This window comes from Rattus norvegicus, chromosome 19, assembly GCF_021556685.1.
Source record: "Rattus norvegicus strain SHRSP/BbbUtx chromosome 19, alternate assembly SHRSP_T2T, whole genome shotgun sequence".
NCBI lineage: Eukaryota > Metazoa > Chordata > Mammalia > Rodentia > Muridae > Rattus > Rattus norvegicus.
This window is the reverse complement of record NC_141552.1, coordinates 69,453,095-69,479,415: the sequence shown is the minus strand read 5'-3', so window position 1 is coordinate 69,479,415 and position 26,321 is coordinate 69,453,095. Positions and strand designations below refer to the sequence as shown.

The following is a 26,321-nucleotide window of genomic DNA, read 5'->3' as shown; positions in this document are numbered from 1 at the left end:
CCTCAAACCGTGAACCAGAATAAAACCTTCCTTCCTTTTGTAGCAACAAGACAGTAACTAGTTAACTAATATCGCTCTCCCATCCCCAAGACTTTTTTTTAAATGTTTTTGTGAGGCCAGAGGGATTTTCATAATGGAACGGTTTGAATCTGAAATGCCCTGTGCAGGGTCGTGTTTTGAGTGCCTGTTCCCCGGCTGGTGGCACTGCTTTCAAACGTTGGGGGCCTAGCTGGAGGAGATGGGTCTTGAAAGCATGAGTCTTTGAACGTTTCCCCCATGACCTGACACTAGCTAGTCTGGTGCTAGCCTCACTGAATGTTTCTTGCTGGACTTTTTGAACAGCCTCTGCCCCATGTTCCCACCTACAAAAACAGGTTCTCTATCACAACTCCCTCTGGATCTCATCACCCCAAGGCCAGTCTTTCTCCGCTAAGGTGTTCCTGGAATGGGGAAGTAACTGCTATATTAAGTAACTGTAACATTAGGCTTTTCTCTTTTTCCTTCTTTGTTTCTTTGTTTCTGCCTTTGTTTCTTTTTCTAATGAGGGAATGAAATGGCTACATGACATGCAACATCGTAAGTATTGGATGGATACACAGACAGAGAACTCAGCTGTCTTCTAGCAGGACAGACACTGAAGACATTTTCCACATCTTATACAAAGTTGACCTTCTTTTACTGTGGAAAGCATGCGCATACCCATCTAAAACATCCCAGTCTTTACTGTAAACATTGATAACCACAGTATACATGTGATTCTTTTGAGGTCATCAATAATTTTAAGGGAATAAAAAGAGTTCTTAGACAAAAATGTTTGTGAACTGTTTTTCTAAGCACACCCACGGAAAAGACAAATATGAGTGTGAGGTCCCTGGGTCGGGGAGGGGCTTGGAGTGGGAAAGGGATCTCAAACCTGTCAGCAACATTATTAACATAAGAGAGAACTGGGAATTTGAGTCAGCGGGTAAGGTGAAGACCGGAGTTTAGATTCCTAGCACCCCAATAAAAGCTAGGTGTGGTGGGAGGCACACTGCCTGTAATTCTGGTGCCGAGAGGTGGAGACAGATGGATCCTGGAGAGTCTCTGGCAAGCCAGTCTAGCCAAACCAGCAAGCTCTGGGTTCAGTGAGAGACCTAGTCTCCAAAAATACGTTTAAACCGATGGAGGAAGATATATGCATGCACAGGTGAGTTTGTGTGCACCAACACACACACACACACACACACACACACACATGCACGCAAACGCACACACATGCTTGCACATACATGTACATGTGCACACACAGCGCAGCAGTGTATTAGTGATCCATGGGACTTCATGGCTGCTTTACTGTAGTTTCGTAATTTTAGTACGTTAACAATAAATTGTAATAAAAATAGATAGCTGTAAATATGCTGTTTAGAGTTAAGGAAGTAATTACAAGAAACACTGCCAACCAAAATAGCCAGGAGACAAGAGGTGGGCGAGACAGTGTGGATGGTGATGGCTCCTCATAGCCAGTTAGTCGACAGCGTTTCAGTGTTACTAGGTACACCCACCGTGCTTTCATAGAAATAGTCTTCAAGGAAAGTGAACAACAAAAAGAGAGAAGAAAAATCCACGAGCTATACAAAGCTCACAGCTGAGGGTGAAGTCCGGAAGAATGTAAAATTTAAAAGTGATTGTGTTTGGAGGGTTCGTTTTCTCACCCCTCATTTTCAAGTATTCAGTAGTGCGTTTGCATGGTTATAAAACTTAAAAGTATTTCTTAATTAGAAATGGATAAAAAAAAACCCATAATTATTCTTTCTCCCAGGAGAAGACATTGTTTGGGATTGTGAGCAATGGAGATTTTTGGTTTGTTTTTTTTTTTATGTTGGCAAGTGCCAATCTTTTATACACTGGCCATTATGATTGTAGACAGAGCCTTTTAAAATCCTATAAACACAAGGTCTGTCTTTCCAGACACAAGTTCACCTCACTGATTCCTATGAAGTGGGCACTGCACTTCCAGATTGTGGACCCACACCAAAGCTTCTCCTAAGATTCTCTGACCCACACTCTAAATCAAATACTCATCGAGTCAAAAGATTCAACGACGATACACTGACAATTTATAGTTCATTGCCTCAGATCTTCGGTGACAGATGTTTGTTCAAAGGAACAGGAACCCAGGAACCCAGGAAGGAAGAAGTCACTTCACTGGGGCAGCTGTCCCAGCTCTGTGGGAGCCACAGTCAGAGCCACCCACTCACCCATCGAGATGGTGGTTGGTCTTAGAAGACAGCACCAGGTCGCCTTCTCCTGGGCTGTGAGGAGACAAGGGATGCTTCCAGGCAGCTCCTGGTTTGCTTTGTTTTGGTGTGAATTCTGTCAGGAATGGCTTCCTGGAAGTGACACCAGCTGGTAGTTTCCCAGAAGTCTGTGGTTCTCTTTGGATAGAACTTGAATTGGTATTGCTGTGGTGGGTGTGGGCAAGTTGGGTTAGAATGGACTGAAGAACAACACTCCACACAAGGAATCAGATGTGAGGAGGGCCTGAGTGGAAAGGTGGAAGAGGAGCCTCCAGGGGAGCCATTAAGGGGACCATGAGCCTCCTATGGCTGCTAAGACAAGCAACGTCTGTTGCTCCACTTAGGGCCGCAGACATTTACTTTTCTTGGTTCAAGAGGCAACTGAGTGTCTGCAGGGAAGGCTTTACCAGAGTTTGGGAGTAGGGATCCCGCGTAAAGACAGGCCTTCTGAGGGGCTCTATGGCCAAAGTGTGGCCTCAGAGAACGAGGTTCAGCGGCTTCCAGTCTGGTTAAGCCTGTCCACTTGTGACCCATCTACCTAAGGATGCACCCACTGCTTTGACTGATGGAAATCCTGAGGGTATTCACTCTGTGCCTGGATATCACACACACAGTAAGACCCGAGACTCACAGAAGTCATCTAGAACAGCACAGCACGGGTATTTCTCTCTCTCTCTCTCTCTCTCTCTCTCTCTCTCTCTCTCTCTCTCTCTCTTTCTCTCTCTCTCTCTTTCTCTCTCTCTCTCTCTCTCTCTCTCTCACACACACACACACACACACACACACACACACACAGTGGGACCTGAGAACTCATCTGTACCCAGCACAGCTTGGGTATCACACACACACAGTGGGACTTAAGATTCATAGGAGTCATTTAGAACTGTATAGCCTGTCTGTCTGTCTGTCTGTCTGTCTGTCTGTCTCTCCATGTCTTTGTCTCTGTCTCTGTCTGTCTGTCTGTCTGTCTCTCCATGTCTTTGTCTCTGTCTCTGTCTGTCTGTCTCTCTCTCTCTCTCTCTGTCACACACACACACACACACACCACACACACACGCAGTGGGACCTGAGACTCACAGGACTCATCTAGAACAGCAGACACAATCATAGTCTCTTCCCAAGTGAGCTGCAAGGACATGACTTCCATTTAAAAACAGAGAGTTTTACTAAAAGAAAAAAAAAAGACTCAGGGTTAGGGGAGTATTTGCACATTTAATTGTAAATGCAGTATTTGTAAATATAAATTATAAATAGCTATGCCATTTTCTTTAAAATCTGGCCATATAGATGAAGGCTGTGCTGTGTTGACACAAGCTAGAGTCATCCGGGACTCAACTGAGAAAACACCTCCATCAGACTTGGCTGTAGGCACGTCTGTGGAGGAGTTTTCTCGATTAGAGATTGATGCAGGAGGGCCCAGTCTTACTGTGGGCCTCGCTGTCCCTGGGTTGGTGGTCCTGTGCTGCATAAGAAAGCGGGCTGAGCAAGCCACTGAGAAGCAAGACAGTAAAGAGCATTCCCTCACATCCTCTGCCTCACTTCCTGCCTCTAGGTCCTGCCTTGGTTCCCTCAGTGAGGAACCATGACCAGGATACAAAAGCCAAATAGAACATCACATTGGTTTTGATCGCTGTCTTTATCATGGAACTAGAAATTAACTAAGACAGGAGGAGTGATGAGAGACAGATGATGCTTAGATAAATAATTCACATAACCCATCTGTAGATAGTCGGAGAGAGAAGCAGGCGGTCAGGGTTGAGGTGGAGGCTTGAGCCATGAGCTCGAATCCTATTTTCTCTTTCTGGTCCTGGCTTCTTCTACACATAGGCGGAGTGCAGGAGCCTGGGCTCTGGTACAGGAATGGGGTGGAGCAGATTCTCCCAACGAAATGGCCAACGCAATGGCTGACTCTGAGAATCACCTCAGCTTGACAGATCGCAAGCAGCAAGAAGATAAAGTTCACCCATGGATGTGTCTGTGAGTGTGTTTCTAGGGTGAACTTATGGAGAGAAAGGACCGGCCCTGTCCGAGGTCACAGCTGTCAACAGGCAGAGGTGGGATGGAAAGGAGGAAGCCTTCACCAGCCCCCACCTCCTGTTCTGCTCTGCCACAACCCCCTCTGCATACAGGCTCCACTGTTCCTGACCCCTGTGAGGGAGAGTGGGCACTCTGGTGGCAGGCACGGGGGTTCTGAGGGTGCACGGGAAGGCATTACCCCTTCCTACACAATCCTACTCTCCTCTCTGCCATCCTGCGGGCAACAGGGTGTGTCTGGGGCCATGCTGGTCTTCCCTACTAGGTACAGTACCTGTGCCATGATTTTCTGCACGGTGCCTTGCCTGGCAGCCATCTTAGAACTTGTGCTGACCAGTGGAAATGACCATTCGACAATATCTCAAAGGTCTGCAGAGTGTGTTGGCAGGATGTGATTTCTGCCCGGTCGATGCTGTGGATGTCAAAGTGAAGAGATTCAATGGAGCGTGTGTAAGTGGCAGGAATAACGATGACCCTCTGAACGTAGCCAGATGCCTTGTCACGAATGAATGGGTGAACGAGATTCCCACTCTCCCTACGTACTATGCAGTGGAACCACCCCAAATGTGAGGTGAGTATCCCTCTACCCTTCGGTGTGCACACCAGGCGTTTTGTCGGCGACGGAAGCTGAGCAACGCAGCCTGTAGCCACCAGCGATCCATGTGGAAGAAACCAGGCACTGTGAACTCACAGGATTATACGGTGCAAGGATGCCACCATTGATCCCGTCTTCGAAATGATCCTTAACCTTGATAAACAGAAAGCTAACTGAAATGAAGGTTGTAAGTGATCTCCAGGTGGTTCGGGTTTAATTAACCATACAAAGTTTATGTAGGAAATGTGGGAGGGAAAACTCCCCCTGTTGCAAAGCCCTACAGCACTCTCCTATAATGTCAACCACCTTGTGGATGTCAGAAGCTAACGTCGGCCTCCCACCCTATACTGAGCTTCGAGTATCCTTCCGGGTGGCCTAGCCACACGGTTCTATGCACTTTGTCTTTGATGAACGGAAAATAGGTTAGCAGTTACTAACTACCCAAGAAAGCCAGTTGGTCAGGTCCTGGGAAAGCTCTTGCAGAAGGGTCAGTGTGGAGCCAGCCAGTACCAGCAACACTGGGTGAGTGTCTGGAGGCTGAGGGCTCTGTTCAGACCCCAGAAGCCGAATCTTCCCTTGCCCTAGCTGCCGGCTCCCTTCTGAACCTCCCTGCTCAAATGCTCAGTCTTTGGAGCCACGAGCTCTTGTGATTTCCAGCAGCTCTTGTAGTGAGAACTCCACCATGCCTGCACTCTGATGTACTCTGCGTGGAGCAATGTCCCCTAAAGTCACCAGATCTGTCTCCTCCTCAGAACCCTATTTGCAAGGACACCCTGCCTTTTAGGGCACGTTGTAGAGGAAGACCCCTGCATGTTGCAGCGGAAGACCCCTATTCTCGATAAGCTTCCTACAAAGAGATGCTGGATGGGAAGTTCCTTTCAAACTCCGGTATCTCCATGGCTACTCCTCCGCATGCCTTTCGAGAACCAGCCACTCATTTGCCACATCAGTCTCTTGTCTCTAGGACCCCGCAACAACAGCTCAGGGCTCTGTGGCTCTTTGCTGAATGGACCTTTAAAGAATGAAGGTTAAAATGCCTCTGTGCCGGGCAAGGACAGGCCTAGGACCAGCTCGGGGAAGTTAAGCTTGAGAGCTGCAGAGCAAGGGATGGTGGGAACCCACGTTCAGCTTCTGAGGCCACTTCTCAGCCCGCGATCTTGGGCTCTCATTCCAGTTAAAAGCAGGAAAACAATTCACAAGAATGTTCTACAGCGCTAAAGGGGTTGCTGCTAATTATGGTCTTCTCCGCCAAGTACCCGAGAGTGATGGAAAAAGAACACAGTCAGGCTCTTGCTAACCCAGTTAGAAGCCAGGAGATCTTAGCTCCCCTGGGAGAATAGGAAGACGGGGAGGGAGAGGGGGATAAGACAAGGAAGGGTCAGAAAGAATAGCATCAAAGGACAGGGGAGGAGAGGAAAGGGAAAGAGAGAGAAGGGAAGGAAGGCAGCATTCTCTCTCAGTTGAGGATCCAAGCTTGAGACTATTTTATTTTTTATTTTTAACCGTCCGTTACGACTCTGTGCTTATAGGCCATGCATGTGCACTGTTTGAGGGAACCAGAAGAGGGCGTCTGATCCCCTGGAGCTAGAGTTATGAGCATTTGTGAACCTCCTGGTATGGGTGGGTGCTGGGGACTGAAGTCCAAGCTCTGGTCCTCTGCAAGAGCGAAAGGTGTTCTTAGCCTCTTAGAGGCTGAATCCTCTCTCATTCAGCTTCGCTTTCAAGAAGCATCAGGACTTTACAACTGCCGGCCTGTGCCGCAGTTTAGCTAAATGTCTCAATATGGACAGCTGTTCTACTATGCTGGAGACGGAAACACAGCCTGCCAGGGAACTCACCCAAGGGTCAACATGTAAGAACTTCAGAGGAACAAGGAATATTCAAAGGCCAACAGTTGACAAAGGAGAAGCCAAAACACTAGGAATGGGCTGTGACCAAGACTCCAACAGTTTGAAATCCCTGAGGTGATGCGGATGGGGGCACCCCCTGAACTGGGGGGACCACACAGGTAAGATGGTGCGGGCGAGCATTCCAGTGTGGCTTCATGGCGGCCACTGTTACATTCTGTCCTCAGCCCTGGCATCCTGGCTCTGCTGTCACACTGAGTGTGTATGTTACAGCTAGCCATTTTGGGGGCAACAAACTGCGGACTATGTGACAAGTCTGCAGGCCCTGGAGGGGACCAGTCGGCCCACTGGTGACTCAGTGCTGAGCATAGTGAGAACATGTGTTTTCTGAGGCTTGGTGTTTGAGTGAGTGTGTCCATGTGTGAGTAGGGGTACACATGTGTAAAGAGGTGTGTGCATACGTGTGGGTGTGTGTATACGCACGGACATGGGTGCAGAAGACAGGAGACAACCCTAGGCTTCAGGTGTTGTTCCTCAAACACCATTCGTCTCTCATCAGCTTAGAGCTCACCACGTAGAGCAGTCTGGCAGACCGGCAAACCCCAAGGGTCCTCCTGTTTTCTGCCTCCCCACTGCTGGGCTTATAAGTACATGCCACCATATCTGGCTTTTTAGCATGAGCCCTAAGAATTGAAATCAGGTATCTGTTTTTACACAGCAAACACTTTCCCATTTTAGTCACTCCCAAGCCTCATATTGATTTCTAATCACACGCTGACTATAGATCCTGAGTCTGAAACTATCTAGGGAGGGAGGATTGGATGGATGGTTTCGTCTGATTACCTGGCTGGGCTCTGGGGCCCAAGTACTTGCTCAGGCCATTTTCAGAAGCTGTAGATGTGATTCCCATCAGAGTGGAGTCGGTTGTCTTCTTTAATGTGGATGAGCGTCATCCCCTGATTTGTAAGCATAGCAGACAGTACAGGGTGGGAACCTAGGGCAGCAGGGGCTGTCCTGCCAGAAAGGTTTCTATTAGATTTGATCTTTTGCCTCTGGATTTGGTCCCAGCAGACTCAAATGCTCTCTGGGCCAGGTAGAGCTTGTCCACCAAGGATGTGTGTGCATAGGTGGGGATATGGTTGGGACAGTAAGATAGATAAGAGGTAGCTTTACCTTCTGAAAATATTCGGACATTAAGCTGTTATTTCTTTATCTGTATGTGGGTGTTCATGTGGGTATACAATGCATACAGGCATGTGTATGTGTGTGTGAGAGTGTGAGTGTGCATGTGTATGTGTCTTTGTGTGTGTGAGTATGTGAGTGTATGTGTGTGAGTGTGTGAGTGTGTGTGCATGAGTATGAGGTGTGTATCTGTGTGTGTGAGTGTGTGTCTGTATGTGTGAGTGTGTATGCATGTGTGAGTGTCAGGTGAGTATCTGTGTGTGTGTTTGTGAGTGTATGTGAATGTGTGTGAGTGTGTGTGTGAGTGTGTGTCTGTGTGTGAGTGTGAGGTGAGTGTGTATCTGTGTGTGTGAGTGTGTGTCTGTATGTGTGTGTGAGTGAGTGTGTGTGTTTGTGTGTGAGGTGAGTGTATCTGTGTGTGTGAATGTGTGTGTATGAGTGAGTGTGTGTGCCTGTGTGTGAGTGTGAGGTGAGTGTGTATCTGTGTGTGTATGTGTGTGTGAGTGTATGTGAATGTGTGTGAATGTGTGTGTGTGTGTGTGTGTGTGTGTGTGTGTGTGTGTACTTGCATGCATTAACCTTGGGAATGGTTACCCAAGAGCCATCTGTTTACCTTGATTCTTGAAACAGGTTTCTCACTGGCCTGGAGCTCATGGACTAGGCTAACTGGCAGGCTCTGCCCAGAATTCAAAGCTCAAGCTGTCATGTGTGACTTTCCATGTGAATTCTGGGGAATGGTGTGGCAAGCACTTTGTCCACTAAGCCATCTTCAGGCCGAAGTTTTTCAAATTACCAAAGCAGGTGATACCGAGGGTGGACTCCTCTCCAGAAAGGGCTGGGTGCAATCTGTGCACCTCACCAAGGAACGTGTATTACAGAAGGAAAAAGAGACGCTGGATGAAATTTCTAAGTGCTGGGATTTAGCCAGGCAAGTGCTCCATCACTGACCTGGTCCCTGGGAGACCAAGAGGATAGTTGTGTAGCTCTCTTTAGACCTCGAGGAAGCAACAAGTGACACAAAGTGATCTTTAAATGTTTAAAGGTCTTGGAGGGTTTTTATTTTGTTTTGTTTTGTTACTTTCCTCATTCAATTCTTTGAATCAAAGCTAAGAAAATACTTATTTCTTGCTTAGGACTTTTCCATTGGAGTGCTCTGAAGTAGTCCTTTTTACTCTAAGGATTATTGTTACTATGATTAATGAATTTCCATCCTGATGTGTGTTAAAGCGGCTGTGAATTTGCTGTGAAAGGACGCCTCAGGAACTTTAGGGGGCAGAAAAGCTATTTGAAAATGAGCAAGAAATGGAGTTTTCGTGACTTGTCATGACTGACTCGCAAGCCAGGGCAGGAAAGGCGAGCTTCCCAGAGCGGCGCCTGGCTTCCGAGAAGCCCCTTCCTTTACACCAAGAAATGGAAGCTCTTGGAATTTTACCTTATGAAGAGGTTCTTCTCTCTCCCTCCCTCCTTTTTACTGTGATTCCTCTGGGAGACTTTTTTAAATTTCAAAATTAATTTTTGTTTTGCTGTGGTCCTAATTTTCCTCTCTCTGGACAAAAGCAACTCGGGGAGGAAAGGATTTGCTCTGCCTTATGTCTATGAGCGTCACAGTCCGTCACTGAGGGAAGTCGAAGCAGGGAGTTGGAGACAAGAGTTGAAGCAGAGACCGCAGAGAAATGCTACTTACTGGCTTGTTCCCTGTCTTAGTCAGGGTTCCTATTCCTGCACACACATCAGGACCAAGAAGCACGCTGGGGAGGAAAGGGTTTACTCAGCTTACACTTCCACATTGCTGTTCATCACCAAAGGAAGTCAGGACTAGAACTCAAGCAGGTCAGGAAGCAGGAGCTGAGGCAGAGGCCATGGAGGGATGTTATTACTGGCTTGCTTCCCCTGGCTTGCTCAGCTTGCTCTCTTATAGAACCCAAGACTCTCAGCCCAGGGACGGCACCACCTGCAATGGGCTGGGTCCTCCCACTCTTGATCACTAATTGAGAAAATGCCTTACAGCTGGATCTCCTGGAGGCATTTCCTCAACTGAGGAGCCTTTCTCTGCGATAACTCCAGCTTGTGTCAAGTTGACACACAAAACCAGCCAGTGCACCCTCCCATGGCCTGCTCAGCACAGCTCACAGTGGGCTGGGCACTCCGCTAGCAATTAGTAATCAGGAAAATGCCTCACAGAGAGAACCACCCGCCAATCCAGGAGAGGGAATTCCTCTTCTGAGGTTTCCTTCCCAGAGGGGTCAACATGACAAGTTCAGGTATCACAGCCGTGAAAATCAGAATCTGTCCTTATCAAAATTTAGAACCCCACCATGCATTTCCTTCTACATTGGCAACTCCTCCGCTATCCGTCCCCCTTAGTTATGTGACGATAACTCAGCTGCTCCTCCCCACCTTATACCCATATGAGGGAGCATACGGCACGTATCACATTGCCCTGGGTGTTTTACACACACAATGACAAGCCGTAGCATTGAGCCTCACAGTAAACCTTGCTTTATTTGATTTGTGTGGGGTATGCGGTATGAGTAAGTGGAGCGTGTTCGTGTGTGTTTGGAAGGCAGAGGAAGATCCCTGCTGTTCTGCTGTGTCACCCACCCTCTTGGTCTCCCAAGACAAGGTCTCCCCGGGATTTGAAGCCAGGCTGACAACCAGCAGATCCAGTATTCCTCCTGTCTTCAACTCCCATGGCACTGTAATTATAGGTGCATGAACCCCCCTGACTTTTCAGGCGGGGGCTGGAGACTAGAACTCAGGTCCTCACTCGAGTACGGTGGCCACTCTCGTCCACTGATCCATCCCCGCAGCCCTCACTGCTTGATTTTTTAACGGAAGCGTTTTCGAGATGTATTCGTTTTGTGAGAACAGTGGAGAAACTAATAGCTCCCTTGGAGGGCGGCTTAGTCATTCACCACTAAGAGCGTCCTTTGCTTCTCTCTCTTTTGTCTTTCCACTGATGGGATTCAGTTGTCTCTGTGTCTTTGCCATCACAGAACACTCTTGCTTGCCACCTAAATCCTCAGCTGCCTGTTTCAGGGACAGATGTTAGAAGCAGAGTCTCTTGGAGGCAGGGCAAATACTCCCTGTGTTCTCAGGTTCTGTCTTCCGACAGGGTCCCCCAAACCCTGTCGCCTCAATCCCTCAGTACCTATGAGTAGCATTCGAGCTCTCTTTCCTCACCCTGGCCGTGCTGCAGATGCTTACCTGCCTGCCCACCCTCTCCCCTCACATCCCTCGACCGTAAGACAGGTGTGCAGTCGCCCGATTGGACTTTAGTTCACACTCTCTTAGCTACCAGTGACACAGACATTATTTCATTGATGGTCATGCTGGCTTTGCCTTCTTACCTGTTTGCATGTTGTTTTTTTTTTCCCGCTCTCTGAGTGGCCTTTTTATTATTATTATCTAAGCATTATTTGCATATCCTCCTATCGTTGGGCTGATCTCGTGTTACCATTTGTCTTAGAGAAGCGGCAGCTCTTGATGTCATTGTATTTAGCAGTGCTGAGCTGTAGCCGTGAACTCGACCCACCGGAAGTAATCCAAGAAGAGAATTTCAGTGGAGAAATTACTTAGATCAGGTTGGTCTGCGGGTAGAGTTGAAGGGGGTTGTCTTGATTAAGCGATGGAGGGAGATCGGCCCCACTGGGGTGGCACTTTCTCTGGGGAGGTGGTTCTGGGCTGTCTAAGAAGTTAGCTAAGAATGAGCCAGTGAGCAAGTCAACAAGCAGGATCCCTCCATGGCTCTTGTGTTAAGGTTCCTCCCTCGTTTCTACCCCGACTTCCCTCAGTGACCTGGAGATCGGAGCTGAATTAAACCCTTTCCCCCCTTGCCTTGCTTCTTGCCAGTGTTTTACCTGAACAACAGAAAGGGGATCAGAACACCACCTATTACCGTGTGCCAGGCTACAAGTCCTGTAAGCCAGGAACACAGCTCAGCCCCAGGGAGGTTTGGTGAGTGCAAACACGGTGGTTGTTCAAGTTGACAAGTCCTTCAGCAGTGCCACCAAGCCTTCGGAAAGGGACGTTCTGACGATGAGACCACTTACCACCCCAAGATGGAGGACCAGGAGGCCAGCTCCGGAGATCTGAAGGGCACATAACAGCACGTGGAGTGTACAATCACTGTGCATTCTTCTTCCTTTTAAAACTCTTCTATTGAATGGGAAAGAACCCCCAAGCATGAGGACGTAGGGACAGCTTGTTCCCAACAGCAGAATTATTGGTACCATCCCTGAGGACCTCTAGGGGTGGCTTTCGTTTTCTTCAGTTGAAAGTGAGAACAGCACTTCCTGCACTCCTCCACCTACCCAGTAAGGTTGTATTGAGGTCCAGAGAGAAACTGAGGCAAAGCACGTAGAGTCCTGCAGGTCCCGGGATAAATAAACCTCTCATCACATGCCTGGCCAGTTATGATGCCCATTCATAATATCACGCATTCAACACTGAAAACCCAACCTGCAGTATTTGTCACGGGAGCAGATGGACAGCAGGCGCCACACCACAGTCACGTGCTCCAGAGTGTGTTCAGCTCACCCTGCTTGTTTGGTCTCCTACCGAGAAGGACACCATCTGTGTTAATGGTTATCCCTACTAGTTTAAGAGGCATGTTCATGCTCTGACTTAAGGCCTGGCTGTGTCACAAGGCGTGATAAAGTCACTGAGTATCTTAGGACTTTACACACCCTTCCTCAAAGCCAACCCCAGCCACTGCCCATCAGAGGAGTTTCAGGGCATGTCATGGGGACCACAGAGATCACAGATTTCACACCTTTGGTTTAGGATCTCTCTCTGTGTTAGTCAATTCCCGTTACTGTAACAGAACACTCAAAGCAAGCAACTTAACGGAGGAATTTTGTTTTGGATCACAGAGTTCAGCCTACAGTTGCTTGACTCACTTGGTTTTTAAGCCCTCATAAAGCAGAATGTTACAGTAAAAAAAGCTTGACTAAAGGACATCCGCTCACATCGTGACAGGGAGCAAAGAGGAGAGGAGAGGAGAGGAGAGGAGAGGAGAGGGAGGGGGGAGGGAGGGGAGAGAGAGAGAGAGAGAGAGAGAGAGAGAGAGAGAGAGAATGAATTCCAATGGTTCAAGGGCACATCTCATTGATCTACTACAGCTAGATTCCATCTCCAAATGTTTCCAGTGCCCTCCGAGCCATGCCCCCTGCTTGACCGAGCCTTCCCCACAGGAACTTCTGAGGGAAAATTTTCATCCAACCCCTAACACTTGTGTTCATGTGTGTCCACCCTTGTGTGTCTTTCCTCAGGAATGAACCTTTACGTTTTGAGGTAGGCTCTCTCACTGGCGTCTTGGACTGGTCAAGTATGACTGCTTGACCAGTGAGTTCCAAGGATCCTCCTGCCTCGGCTTCTCCAGAGCTGAGAAGAACAGTTGTCACATCAGTCTTTTCATGTGGGTGGTGGGGACTAAAGTCAAGTCCTTCTGACCAAGTAGCTTCCTCACCCCTTAACACTTGGAGATGCCAATATCTTCAAGGATCAAGTTTTCTGTGTGTACCATCCCCCTGGCTTAAGACAAGTTTTTCCTCTTTGTCTCTTCATAAATTAAAGTCTGGTCTCCATGGGAATGTCACTGTCTCAGTCCAGGGTACCAGCCGTGGCCCCTTGACACCATTAAGGCAACATTAGCCAGAGGAATCAGAGCTTGCATGACTAATGCTATTAGATTGACAACACACTCCCACACGGGCCTGTCCCCAGGAGCTCTGGCAAAGATCACACATCGCAGTCTTACAATCTTGATAACATGCCACCTCACGTTTCCACTAGAAAAACCAAAGCAGCTGGGCTTTAACATTTGTGTTTGCAGCAAAGTCAGATCTTGCTTGCCTTCTGTCCCATTACCATCTTTGGTCACACTCCACAGTTGCTTTTGTACTTTAATCCAGAAATCAATGGCTCACAGTGATGGCTTAGACAGTGACAGCGCAGATGCCGGGGATGTCAGCATGCCTTTCCCAGTGATTCTGTGCCACCTACCACGGGGCAACTCATCCACGTGTCCAATAAAGACATGGCTCTGTCGGCAAAGCACTCGCTGTGCACACAAGGACCTGGAATGGAGCTCTATCTAGAACCGAGTCAGAAAGCTGAACACGATTGTCCATGTTTGTCGTTCTAGCACTCAGAAAGCAGGAACAGAGGGGGTCACTGGAGCTAGCTTGCTGGCCAGCCTCGCTGAATCAGTACGCTCTGCCTAAGAGACTGTCTCTACAAACTAGATAGTCAGAGACCTAAGAAGACACCCGAGGTTCACCTCTGGCCTCCATGCGTGGGTGCCTTTTTGTGCACACACAACTATTCACCCATATACCCGTGTACACACATTCATACACATACACACAAGTACATACCCACATATACATGTATACACACAACCACACCCTCCACATGTACAAGCACAACTACACACCCACATACACATGTACACACACACATACACATGTACACACACACATACACATACCCACATATACATGTGTACACACAACCACACCCTCCACATGTACAAGCACAACTACACACCCACATATACATGTACACACATATGCATACACACACAAAAGTACATACCCACATATACATGTATACACAAATAGCTACACACCCCCACATGTACACACAACTACACACCACATACACATGTATGCACACATACATACACACATTCACATACACACACAAAAGTATATACTCACATATACATGTATACACACACAACTACACCCTCCACATGTACACACAACTACACACTCACATACACATGTACACACACAGCTACACACACATACACACACAAAAGTACACACCCACATACACATGTACATACACACACACACACACACACACACACACACACACACTTTAGACAGCTTGTGTACACAATACACCTTGTCATTGTCTGCATCATTTGGGAACTTACAGGTCTTCTTCAATCTTAGCGCCTGAGAGGCAGGGGGATTGCTGTAAGTTTGAAGCTAGTCTAGAATGCACAATGAGCTGTGACTTCAACTCCATAGTGAAACTGTCTTAAAAACAACAGCAAAACCAAAAGAACAACAGTAGGAAAACAAAACAAAACGAAACAAAACAAAACGAAACAAAACAAAAAAACCCCATTTTTTCCTAGCAGCATCAACAGTACCCAAATCTAAAGCAACATCCAAGTAAATGTCAGTGTCGAATCTCACACAAGTCTCTGCCCTGGGCACAGCCCCAGCAAACTGAGGATACTGAGCTAGGAGCAGCAAGCTGCTCTTCACCGGGGGTGTGAAAGGGAGCTGCTGTCTCCAACAGTCAGCGCACACTGTCTCTGAGTTAGCTGAGCAGAACCCTGGGGCTCACCTTGAGCCTGTCACTGGCAATTATTCAGATATGCAACGCTCGTGATTAAGCTGGAATATTCAATATCGTCAGAGACACAGGGCTTCGCTGGGAATATTGAGGCTTTGTGAGTTTATGGATCATTTAAATTAGGAAAGCACTCTGCTCTGAGAGGGGGCTCATTCTATTGAAAGAGGGTTCATATCCACTCTAACAGAGGCTCATGTCTGCTCCAAAGGGGGCTCCCATTCACTCTAAAGGGGGGGTCATCCGCACTAAAATGGAACCCATATCCCTAGTGTTGAAATGTTTTTGGTGAATCCAAGATTCGACAAATCTTTCAAATCTCTAGTGTTTGGTTTGGTGGATGTAGGGATGGAAAGACCCGCCATTGACTTCTTGGGCTTTAAAGTCTAGATGGGGATTGCCTACAAATAAAAAAAACTAAGAGTCCACACAGACAGATATGGGTAGCGCCACGGTTTGGATATAAAATGTCCTTCACAGGCTCATGCATTTGAACACATGATCTCCAGCAGGTGGTGCTGTTTTGTGGAGCTTCCAGGAGGTTGGGGCAACTGGAGGAAGTGGCTTACCAGACCTTGGGGTTACAGCTCTGCTCTGCTCTGCCCATCCAGATAATGAGTCCTGGCTACCCTCTGGTGCCCTCCTCTGTGCCTTCCCACCATGATGATCTGTATCCCCAGCACCATGAGCTGAAAGGAACCCTTCCTCCTTTAAGTTGCTTCTGTGAGGTGTTCCATCAGGACAGAATGAAACTGCGCAGGCAGATTTGAACACAGGCAGGAGCACAGAGGCTCAGCCACTTGCATGGCAGAGCATTCTTCTGTGGGATTTGAGGGTGGACTCTGAAGTCAGGGGACATGGCAGAGGAGACTGCCACAGACAGAAGCGGAGGTGTGGCAGACAGGAGGCAGAGTATGGGTGGTATCACATAGGAGAGCTGAGGCCACGCTGGTGAGAGAGCAGAGAGAACAAGAGAAGACACTCTCTGGGGGAGAGGGGAGGCAAACCTGGAGACAACCAACGCAGACAGGAATGAGACAAAGTGAGGCTTTGCCTTCTAAGAGCTTTGCCTTGAGGAGATGGCTCAGTGGGTGAAGTGTGTGCTGCATAAGCACAAGGGTGTGAGCCTCATACCCAGGGTCCATGAAAAATGCCAGGCACCCTGATGTGTGCTTATAACCCCAGTGCTGGGGAGGTGGGGACAGGCAGATCCCTGCCACTTGCTGGCTAGCGGAACTGGTGAGCCCCAGGTAGGGAAGACTTTTGTCTGAGTAAACAAAGTGGATGGTTAGTACATACATGGTGACCTGCATGTGTGGTCATAAACACTCATAAGACACACACAGGCATGAACACACACACACACACACACACACACATAGAGGCATGAACACACATATAACACACACCATACACACACATGCACACATACACATATAGAGGCACGAACACACACACATACCACACCACGCACACACACAGAGGCATGAACACACACACATACCACACCACGCACACACACAGAGGCATGAACACACACATAACACACACCATACACACACAGGCATGAACACACATGTGCACACACACACAGAGGCATGAACACACACACATACCACACCACACACACACACACACCCCACACACACACATACACACACACACACACAAGCCATAAAAGATGCAGGGCCACAGAGGAACACCATTTAGCTATGCTTTGTGGAAACTAGTCTTGTCTGCTCTCCGGCCAGAGGGGCAGGCAGGAGGACATAGGATCTGGACATGGGAAACTGGTCCAGAAGTCTTTGCAAAAGATGATCAAGAAGGAGAAAGCAAGCTCAGAACAGCTGTCGTGGACGGCTGATTCCTGGGGCTCCTATCAGCCTGCACACCTGCCACAAAAGACTGGCATCCCGGGGTTCGCTGTCAAGCATAACACCTGCCATGGACAGCTCATGTCCCAGTGCTCACTGTCAGCCATCCGATGGACAGGAATGAGGGCAGAAGCTGTGGTGTCACTCTGCCCGACTCAAGGACAGAGTTGGGATGGCGTGCCCATGGTCCTGTCTGTGTCTCCCCCACAGACTTGGGTCTGGTACTGCGGCGTTTAGTGAGATGTTGAATACGGCCATGAAGTAATCATAGATACCCCTCTCAAGAGCGCCTGTGCTGAGGGCTTGGCATGGTTCCATCATCCAATCCCATCAAAACAGTCTCGTGACGAAAACAGCATGAGCCCACCCCGCAGCTGCAGGAGACTCCGACGCCATCTGTGGGAATCCGGATGGCCGAGGTGAGAGACGTCGACTATGGAGTCAGCCTAGGCACGCTTCTCAGATTAATGATAAAGGAAATGGGCTGTGCATTCACAATAGCGCTCTATCTAGCCACAAAGAACGGAATAACACCACGTGCAGGAAGGCGGAAGGAACTGGAGGGCATCACGCTAAGAGAAATAAAGCCAAATATGAGAGACGGACACTGGTTTTTCTCTCCAGGTAGAATTTAAAGGAAAAAAAGAAAGGAAAAGGAAAATACGTGAAGGTAGGAGGGAGCCTCTATTTAAAATAAAAGAGAGACCAGAGTGAGGCAAGGGAGGAAAATTGAGAATAAATGAACAAAGTCTACAGCTCACGTGTGTGAAAATATCACCCCGAAATCCCTTACAGGGACGCGTCACCACCTCCCACCATCTCTAGACATCAGATGTGGATTTTGTCTCTATGACTGCCTGCCACCTCCAGGCCACACACGGGCTCTTTAAATTTGTTAAGAAGAAATAAAATGTAATCTGTAATCCTGTTAACCAAGCCAGGCAACAAGCAAGCAGCCGACATCCGCCAAGCTAGCCCTGTGCAGACCAACAGTGTCTCCACCACACAGAGTCCTTCTGACCTGGCTGCCCTACAATCGGGTCTGATTGATTGTCTTGGGACGATCCTTTCCTAAGTGGAAAATCACTGCTCCGGTCAGACAGAGTTTTGGAAGAGACAAACAAAGCCACCTCAACAAACGACCGTCATGTGTTTGATCTGTGTGTCAGGCATGACACTCGTTAAGTGTTGAATCCCAGGAGAGTGTCAAACATGACTTCTCTCCACAGAACAGGAGGAGGATACACAGTGTTGTAATTAGGAAGTATTTTATCAGTAGTACGGGTGAGAGAGCATTGTGTCCCCAAACACACAAGGCATGGAGAACAGTGTGAGCAGCGTACTGTACTCACAGGACCCGGGTCTACAGGAACGCACATCTCACTCAAGCAGGGCTATATGCTATGCAGTGAATGCAAAACTGTGTGAACCAGAGGTGAAATCAAAATACCAAGGTACAAAGTAACTTCTGAGAGAGTATTTGTGGTAGAGGCACGGACCTGTAAAACTAAAAGCAAGAGCGCATTGTTAATGACCCTGTCTACCTATGCACGAGGCTGTAGTTAAAGCCCTGGATGCAGACATGAACACATTAGCAGTTTCCCGTCACCGCTTGGAAAATCCTGTTTCTCAAAATCAGAGAGGGAAGTAAAGAAGCAGGTGGGCGTCGGGGAGAGATGAAGGGGCCGGGCTGTGGCACGAAAGTAAGCGGGGCCAACTCGGTTCCACTAAGAGAGAGTTTATGGTGAGGGTACAAGAATCAAGTCAGGCAAGAAGTTGGAGCTGAATAAACACTAAGTCCAAGAAAACACAGAGACAGGCGTCTGGTATGCAAAGCAGTCTCCACCTCATTCATCAGGACAGAAACGCAACTCATGATTGCAGGTCACTGACAGAGGCTAATGAGCAGAGCCAGGCACTGAAGTTTTAAAACGGCTCTTTAATTCAGAGAGCCGTAAATCAGGGAAGACAGGCAGCAAACATCCTAAAGATCTTTGTCATGTCTCAAGGTGGCCGAATACACTGGGAGAAGGGATAGACAGCGCAGTCTTGTCCGGCTGGCGAGGTGATCGGTCACAGCTCCGAGACTTGAGGTGCCGGGGCTCTCCTCATCTCTGTCACCGTTTCTCCTTCTCTGTGGGTCCACAGTCGGGCCCTTCTGTAAACACTGAGTGAAGTTAGCTGCTATTGGAATTAACCCTGAACTCTTCCAGCATCATCTGGGCTTGGGGGAGGGGTGTGTGTTATGTGCTTAACCAAGAACAAAGTAACCCCAAACTGCATGTGCACACATGCCAAGCCACAGAATATGATGCACCATGGCCCAGGCCTGTCATCCCAGGTACTCAGGAAACTGAGGCAGGGGGGTGGCAAGTCCAAGGCCTTCCTGGGTTACAGAGTGAGTTCCAGGACAGCTTGGGCTGCTTTTGGAGACCCTGTCCCAAAGGAAAAGGGAAAATCAAGCTGGAGAGACACAGAGCGATGGTAGAATGCTTCCCTGCATGTGTGCGTGCCTCCTGGTGCTGCAAAGGAAAATGGAGAGAAGAAAAAACAAAAGCTGCTCTTGGCTGCATGCTACAGACAACAGCTTTCTCTCTCAGCAGGGGCTACGTGGACCCTCAGTTTCCCCCCAGTTTCTTTGGCCTCTGAGTATCTCTCTCAGCTCGGTCTTAATTGAATTTACAAAAGTTTATCCACTGGCTAGGTTAGAACTAAGATTTAGGTCTCTCTCTCTCTCTCTCTCTCTCTCTCTCTCTCTCTCTCTGTGTGTTTCTCTGTCTCTGTCTGTCTCTTTGTCTGTCCCTCTGTCTCTGTCTCTCTCTGTCCCTCTGTCTCTGTCTCTCTCTGTCTCTCTGTCTCTCTCTCTGTGTTTCTCTGTCTCTGTCTATCTGTCTCTCTGTGTCTGTCTCTGTGTCTCTGTCTCTATCTCTCTGTCTCTCTGTCTCTCTGTCTCTCTGTCTCTCTGTCTCTCTGTCTCTCTGTCTCTCTCTCTCTCTCTCTCACACACACACACACACACACACACACACACACACGAATGCATCTATGCCTTCATATACACATACATAGGCATACACACTTATTCCTATCTGGTCAAAGGTGGCCCCAGCATGCCCTCAGGTCAGGTCAGGACAATTTTATTAAATGCCCCTGCTAACTGCCAGGCATTCAGAAGAGAATGTGAGTAAGAACAACTTGATTTGCTCTCCTCCTTTTCCTCTTTGTTCAGGCTGGGCAGTCCCTGCAGTGCCAGAGACCAACGCTAGGCAATGAACCAGAATGGGGGTGTTACCAGGAGCCAGCATGTACTCTATGGGCCCCCATGGCCATGCCTCCTTGATGGGGAAGATGTGGTACACCATCCACAGACCTCCTGAGAGCCCTGGGCTGTGGGCAGAGGGGGCCCTGCTGTGTGGTGTTAGATGTGGGCTATGCACTCAGGATGAGCAGAGATATTTACATTCCTCTTCCCCTTTCTCAGTGGAACGAGGAGCTTCGTTCAAGAAAAGCCCCAGTTCTCTGGGCATGGCAAAGTCTTAAAGGTGATTCAGACAGTGACATCCTGGCCTGCGGGCTCCATCACAGTTTTCCTATCAGAGACGGCCATTGGCTTAACAAGCTTGGGGTTGTCAAGCTCAGCAATTCATTTAAAGCCAACACACACTCTCTGTGCCTCCACCCCCGTCTCGCCGGGGCGTCCATCTTCTCCCTCAGCTAGATTGTCACTCAGCTTTTGCCACCCCTTATACTCTTCTCTGTCTGTCAGAAACATGGAAAGTAAACCTTCCAGGAGTCTCTGGGTGTCTGAGTTGTGTTATGTATCTCAGGGGAAAATACATGTGCCAGCATTTGATCTGTGTGCGTGTGCGTGTGCCTCTGTGTGTGTGTGTGTGTGTGTGTGTGTGTGTGTGCGAGAGAGAGAGAGAGAGAGAGAGAGAGAGAGAGAGAGAGAGAGAGAGATGTTTACTCAGTCTCAGGTAGCCCAGGCTAGCCTCAGTCTCACTAAGTAGCAGAGGATAGCCTGAATGTCTGAGTTCTGAGATTACGAGAGTGAGCCACCTCACTTCCTGTATTCTTGACGTTGTTCTGGAACATTCTTACCCACGTCTCCCAGTAACAATGATAACAATCGTTAGTGGGATGACAACCCCAGTTATAATGAGCAGTGCGCTTGTGTGGTGTTGGTACTTGTACACCCTAGGCTCTAGAGGCACATCTGGCTTTCACATATAGGCCAGGTCTGCATAGATTAACTTGTTGAAATATACACAGGGAGTGGGGACCCAAACCAAGGAGGCTCTGAAGTCTGTTTGCAACTTATTAGGTTAAGTTGACATCTTAAATTCTGATGTCTATCTGTCTGTCTGTCTTTCTTTTCTTTTCTTTTTTTTCAGGCACATTTTGTTTTGTTTTGTTTTTATGCTTGGAAAGAGGAGAGTAGAATGCCATGGTGGGGATGGGGCAGGGAGACAGACGGACACGATTGGAGTCATTACACCTGTATGACCCTGCACTGTTTGGGGAATGCACACTGATTGCTTAAGCATGGAGAGGAAGCCTTCCATTTGTACGGATATAGCTCAGGGAGAAGCACATACCTAGCACATACAAGACTCCACCTGGCCACAGACAACCACCACCAAAACTAAAACCTTTGGGTCTCAAGATGAGGGGACCGAGGCACAAAATCACCTTTTCCGAACTCCCCCGCCCCCGGGAGTTAGCAGTTGAACTACCATGGCCCTGGCTCATTTGCTCAAAATTTCTATTAAATTCCATTTTATTTACACCAGCCTGACGTTGTAGTGGCGGCATAAGCCTTGATCCCAGAACTTTGGAGGAGGATCAGGCATTTAAGAGACCAGCCTGAGGAATAGTTTTCTTGTCTCCAAACACACACACACACACACACACACACACACACACACACACACTCGTGCACAGGCACACACACTCATGCACAGGCACACACACATGCCTGTGCATTCACATGAGCACTGGCACAAGCATGTGCACCCACACAAGCACACACAAGCTCGCACAGGGATGCACGCACACTCTCATGCACACACGTGCTTGCACGCACGCACACATGTTGTGTACACCCCAAACTGTTCCTGTTGGGTCTCAAAGATCATACATTTCATAGCAGGCCTGATCTGCAGCAGAGGCTCCCGAAAGTCTAATCCTACAGCTGCAGTCTTTCTCACTGTCCTGTCTCTCCAGCGTGTGCACAGGTGCCACTAATGGAGCAAGACATCTGTCAGGAACTTGGCCCTTGACCCCACTTCCCAGACTTCCTGGGGACAATTAAGTCCCCTTCCTCTACGGCCATGCAGAAGTACAATTACTCTGTATTTTTTCCACTCCGGTAACCAAGCAACTGACAGCCTTTTCACACAATGAAAACACTCCTAATGCCTCACTCTGATTCATTTCTGCATGCGCGCAGGTCGAGCGCTGACTCATAGAGACTTCCTGAGAGGGACAATTAGGAGCCATGGCTTCTAGAACATTAACCATCCCCCAGGTATCGGCTGAGTTGGGAACAGATGGAGAGCCTCAAACTTTTAAAGGCTCTCTGGGGCTGAGGACAGAGATGGCTGTAACACAGCCAGGGGAAGGTCAGTCCCTGACTCTGCCCCAAGACTGTGCTTCTCTTTGATGTGTCACGGACTGACTTAGTTCCCCACCGGTCCCTCGTGTGTAAAATGAGGATGGTGGTGTCGAGAGCCCCTCAAAAACCCCTCTGTGGCTACCTCAGAAGGGCTGCTGGCCCCGGGGAAACTCATTGCGTGATCTCATTCAGATTTTAAAGAGAATTTTGATTTAGTTTTACTAGGAAATCTGTGATCCCTAAAGGGGGCGCCAACGCTTCCAAGCAAGCTGAACAGGAGGGAACAGAGTTGGTTCTCGCTGCTCCTCTTCCAAGAGGGAGTGAAATATGTCACCAAGCTGGGAAAACGGACTGAGCCAGGCTTGCTGGGCACCCACGAGGCATTTGGTGATTGTCTCGGTTACTTTCTGTGTTGCAGTGACCAACACCTGACAGAAGTAACTTAAGGAAGGCAGGATTTGTCTCCATAGTTCTGGGGTACAGCCCATCATGGCGGGAAAGGGTGGAGGCGGGAGTCTTAGGCAACTGGTCACGTTGCAGCCACAGTCCGAGAGTGAATGCTGCTATCTGCTCACTTTCTTCTTCTTTTCAGTTCAGGACCCCAGGCCATGGAACGAATGGCATTACTCGCTTCTGAGATGGGCCTTAAAAGAGAATCTGCAAATCCCTCTAGGACGTGCCCAGTAGTTTGTTTCCATGTTGATTCTCGGTCTTCGTGGAGAGCTTAATGGCATGAGCAGCTAAAATCTTCGGATTGTCTCCTCTCCCATTTGAAGCTGGGTGCAAGAAGAGCTTCTGAGATGAACAGAGAATGAACACCAGACAAGCTCCAGGTCGGTCCAGAGCATACAAACAACAACAGTGTGTCAGCAAGTTCTAGAGCAAGGACAGCAAAGTCCTTGTCAGGTGATTCTCAGGAGCCGGACTGACACCTCGACCTCCTGTCTTGTCTCCCAGGCACTGCTCCACAGGCCCAGCTTCCAAGACATCTGAGTCGCAGGCCCATACAGCGCCCAGAGGGATGAAGGGTGGTGCTTACTGTGACATGTATAGATTGATAGATGGTGTATTAGTCAGGGCTGTCTAGAGTCACAGAATCACGGGATATCTCTGTCTCTGTATACTAAGGAGATTTATTGGAATGACTTACAGTCTGCAGTCCAACTAACCCAACAGTGGTCAGTTGTGAATGGGAAGTCCAAGGACCTAGCAGTCGCTCACGGGGCTAGGTGTTCCAGCTGCTCTTCTGTAGAAGATGGAATTCTGAAAAAGTAGCTTCCAACAGATGTGCTGGCAAGTAAGTGTAAGCAGGCAGAGAGAAACAAAACCTTCCCTTTTGCATTGCCCTTATCTGGGCCTCCAGGAGAAGATGTGGCCCAGATTAAACGTGTGCACCACCTTGCCTCCTTTCTCTTTTCCTGGAACTTGCTCTGTCCTAGGCAGGCCTTGAACTCATAGATCTGCTTGCCTCTGTCTCCTGGGATTAAAGGCGTGTGCCACCTTGCCTGGGCCTGAGTTTTTCATGGCCACTGTTCCAGATTGAAAGCCTGTGCCTTCCAGCCTCAGGATCTGGATCACAGGTGAATCTTCCACTTCCAGACTGTAGCTCATTCTAATGTAGTCAAGCTGACAACCAGGGACAGCCATCACAGATGGGTTCCTGAACCCAGTACAGGATTAGTTACCAGATTCAGTTAGCATGAGGGGAAGGCTAGCCTTGGAAGAGGAGATCAGGGAAGGTCCTTTCTCCTTTCTGTGCACAGTGTTTTTATGCCCTTGTCCATCATGGCTGCCTCCCAGGCTCCAGAGGATGCTCACTGCCCTGTGGTAGTCACCTCAATCTTACAACCAGCTTGCTGTATCTGTGACAGTCCCCATTCTCCTCTGTGCAAGGGAAAACACTAATGATCGGACACTCACGGTTTGAAGGCAGGAAAAGGCAATTCTCTTCACGTCAGGAAAGTCAGCTGGTGACTTTTTATTTTCAAGTGCCAGGGCTTTGCCTATGAAACCTGTACCAGACTCCCTCCCCACCCCGCCCCTTTAAAAGTCAGTCTAGGTAGCCTAGGCTAGCCCCAAACTCATAATCTTCTGATTTTTGCTTGCTGAATGTTGGGACTGAATGTTCACCACCTCATCTGGCCTGGCTTACATTTGATTTCCATCTAGTTAAAAAATAGTTTGAGGTATTTCATAAAATACGGTTAAGTGAAAGGAGGCAATTAAGACAAGGAGATAATAATAGAAATATTAATGAGGAGGCCTAGCAGCTGGGGGCCATTTGTATGTGATGCTCCTGGAGAAAGATAGAACACAGACTGTGACAGCTGCTGTTGTATGTACAGTGTGTGTGTGTGTGTGTGTGTGTGTGTGTGTGTGTGTAGTATGTATGTGTGTGTAGTATGTGTGTATAGTATGTATATGTGTAGTATGTGTGTATAGTATGTATATGTGTAGTATGTGCATGTGCGCAGTATGTGCATGTGTGTGCAGTATGTGTGTGTGCAGTATGTGTGTGTGTATATATGTGTGTATATAGTATGTATGCAGTATGTGTGTGTGTAGTATGTGTATGTGTATAGTATGTGTGTGTAGTATGTGCATGTGTGTAGTATGTGTGTGTATAGTGTGTGTGTAGTATGTGTATGTGTGTATAATGTGTGTATAGTGTGTGTGTGTGTGTGTGTGTGTGAGTAGTATGTGTATGTGTTGTGCTGGTAGCCAAGATAAATGAACAGCTAGAAGGTTAATAGAGGGTTAGGGTGCAGCTCAGAGGAGGGTACTCTCCTGGTGTGTGTGAAGCCCTAGCTATAAGCACCAGAATGGTGTGGGGTTCATTTTACAGAGCTCATGAGTAAAAGTCAAATCACAGCACTTTTTTTTTGCACAAAACAATCTAATAATACCACACTGGGCCAGCTGAGGTTAGAAGTCTATAGCTCCAGGATGGGAGACTGTGGTCCAGGGGCATTGAGCATTCATTCCAATGGGTGGTCACGCTTCTGTTCACAGGTGACTTTGAGAGAACCTCCGTGGCCATCTCAGGGCTGCGATGGGGTCTCTGCTCTTCAGAAAGAAGGGAACTTTTGCTGACTGAGATGGTAAAGGCTCTTTGCCTGGGTCAGGCTGCTGCCTCAGAGAAGGTCCATCAGAAGCTGTGGGAGAAGGAGGGCGCTGGAAAGTTCTAGAATCTTGTTTTGCAAACCACTAGAATACAGATGTTATAGGGACAGGCTGCCATCCCTGATTCCAGCCCCCCATCCCCATCCCCTCTTCCTCCTCATCTTCATCACTAACTCCAGTCCTTTCAATCTCCATCCCCATCCGCCTCCACCCTCATCCCCACCCCCATTCCTGCCCCCCACTCCCTCTCTCACCCCCACCCCCCATAACTGTCCCCACCCCCCATCTCTACCGCTAGTCTCCTCCTCTCCTTCCTGTCCTCCACACTTACTCATGGATGCTGTTAGTAAACAGTTGCTGTCCCTCCATGCATTTGATTGAACACAGTGCATATTT

At 48.4% G+C, this 26,321-nt stretch overlaps 1 protein-coding gene and 1 long non-coding RNA gene across 2 annotated transcripts in view; one reads left to right on the top strand and one right to left on the bottom strand.

Annotated features, from left to right (window-relative positions):
• Positions 1-26,321, bottom strand: part of Slc35f3 (solute carrier family 35, member F3) — a 270,090-nt gene that overhangs the window by 190,076 nt on the left and 53,693 nt on the right.
• LOC147999620 (uncharacterized) lies at positions 22,610-24,312 on the top strand. Its single transcript, XR_015644254.1, has 2 exons — positions 22,610-22,715; positions 23,395-24,312. It is a non-coding gene; the product is annotated as an uncharacterized LOC147999620 (long non-coding RNA).